We start from the raw sequence: 2,424 nt of genomic DNA on the forward strand, positions 1-2,424 counted from the left end.
GGCAGTGAAAGAATTATTTTGTTAATTGGCGTATTGATATCCCAAGAACCGTTTACTGTGCCAAGTTATTAGGGATAAGTAGACGAGGGGCAAATTAAACTTCGAATCACCTGTTCCTTTGGGCAAAATACATAAACCAAATTGACTGCAACCAAATGTCATATTATTTACATGGCGTTCACAATTTATTTTCCAGAAATGTGCTCAACAAAAGATTTGAATTTGCTCTTCAGCGTATAATGGATCCCACTTAATAGTGACGCTCTCTGTGTGCCCTTCTCCCTATAATTAAATCACATGGAAAAATGTCACAAAGCAAAATAAAATGTATTTATTTCAGCCGTATCTTCCCACAGCATGACATGAAGTCTGAAAAAAGAATCACTAAGCATTTTTATGCCATCTGTGCTGGTAGGGGACACATTCACCAAGCATGTCACTGTAAAATATTCCATTTTGAATTAAGCACAGTCTACTTATTACTATTATCCACGTCTGACACACAATAGTCCTCTGTTCTTATACACTATTTGTAGCCCAACTAGCCCACCACAATATCTTTTACTGGATTTCAAGAGACCCAAAAGAGGAATCATTGATTATCCATATTCATGTTAAAATTCCCATGCTTCCCCATCTGGATGAAGTTCTGAAAATATTTCCCAACGATTGAAATTACAGCTTCCCATAAGTAGAATATGGATCACTGTGACAATTTCAATAATCTTGCTATTTGGGGCTGATAATCCTGATTGTAGAAGTAGAGCTAAACCTTCTCGACAGTCAAAAAAGCTGTTGTTTCAGTTTGTTTATGGAGCAAAAAAGTGATACCCATGAAAACTTCTACTTTTCCAATGGACTAAACCTCAGGCTTATCCTCTGCCATTGTTATGGCTCGATTTTATGAATACTTATAGAAAATTCTATTTTCTGTGTTCACTGAGTCCTTTGCTTAGTTTGTTTATGAGATGCACAGACCCTGTAAGCCTTTCAGGGGGCCACCCGATGGACTCAGCGGAGCCCCGGGTGAACTCAGAGTTCTGGGTGAACACGGCCCTTCCCCCAGTCTGCATCCCCCCGAGTTTTCTCCAAGGTGCCGTGCATCGTGGCATTGTTTGGAGACATATGAATAGTGAATTGGAACATTCTTTACACAGTAAAAGTATTTTATAACTATGTTGAGCTCCTTCTAGTTACAAATCTTCCCGAGTCAATAATATTCACGTTAAAACTTTCAAACCTCACTAAATTAAGAAGATATGATTTACTTAAAAATAACTTGACATAAAATTATACCGTCTTGGTCATGACTATACAGAAAAGCTATGACTTTTCTAAATAAGTAAATTACATAGTTTGTTGTTAAATCATGGGCTGTGTTTACCGGTCTTAACTACTCAAACGTCTGGAAAGATGTAAAGCCCCATGGTTTTTAAAGTCCCGCTTTTCTTTACAACCAACCCTGCTAGCTCCCATCAGTCATTTTTGACAATGATAATGTAATGAAAGTCACTTGTAAACTATTAAATGGGACACGAAAATTAGCCATTGTCACTAATAATATTATTATCGTTGAAACTGTGGCCGTTACTCTTTCCAGCATCGGTCTTAGAAGTTCCCGCGTGAACATGGTGGTGTTACATTTTTCTGTGGTGTTAAATGGATCATTTTAGCATTCGTTTATCCCCACTGCATTTGAACTTGACCTTAAGTTAAGTTTTCCGTCTATGGCCTGTCTGTCCCTCACGTCTTGGCTGGCGGGATCTGAATGAGAGGTATCAGAGTATTCTACAAGAAGTAGGATAGGCAGTCCGACAAACATTTACCAAAGCAGCAAATTCTTTCTTCTTTAACCTTCTTCTAATCTAAACAAACAAACACACACACACACACTCACCTGAGAAAGACTTTGACCACATTTCTTTGAAAATGGTACTTTCCTTCTGCCCAGCTGTAAATTCCTTATCATATTTACCTCTTAGGCTGAGCTCGGGGTTTCAACATGTTGAAAGGGAAGACCACTTTCGCCAAAAGCATAAAGGAAACCATTTCAAAGTTCTGACTCTTATTCCTATGAGCCATATTTTCTGGTCACCTACACTGAATATTTTTAAATGAGAATTTCTGAAGTGTTAAATATTTATGACTCTGCTTTTCCTTCCTAACTTTTGTGCAGTACTGGAGATTCTGGCCATAATATTCTAGCACAAAATTAGATTAACGTTCAGTTTGAAAGTTTACGTACTGATTCTGCCAGCTGCAAAGGATGTCAATATTTGAGTAAAAGCTGCCAGGATGAAAGCTAATACAATTCAGTGGTACATATGGTCACGTCCTCTTTATTCCAAATCCGGAAGAGTAGAGGTGTCTACATGGTCTTGATTTTGTTATTGGTTGATTTTTCTCTGCTAAACCGTCTTTAGA

This window comes from Pteropus vampyrus, unplaced genomic scaffold, assembly GCF_000151845.1.
Source record: "Pteropus vampyrus isolate Shadow unplaced genomic scaffold, Pvam_2.0 Scaffold512, whole genome shotgun sequence".
In the NCBI taxonomy this organism is placed as follows: domain Eukaryota; kingdom Metazoa; phylum Chordata; class Mammalia; order Chiroptera; family Pteropodidae; genus Pteropus; species Pteropus vampyrus.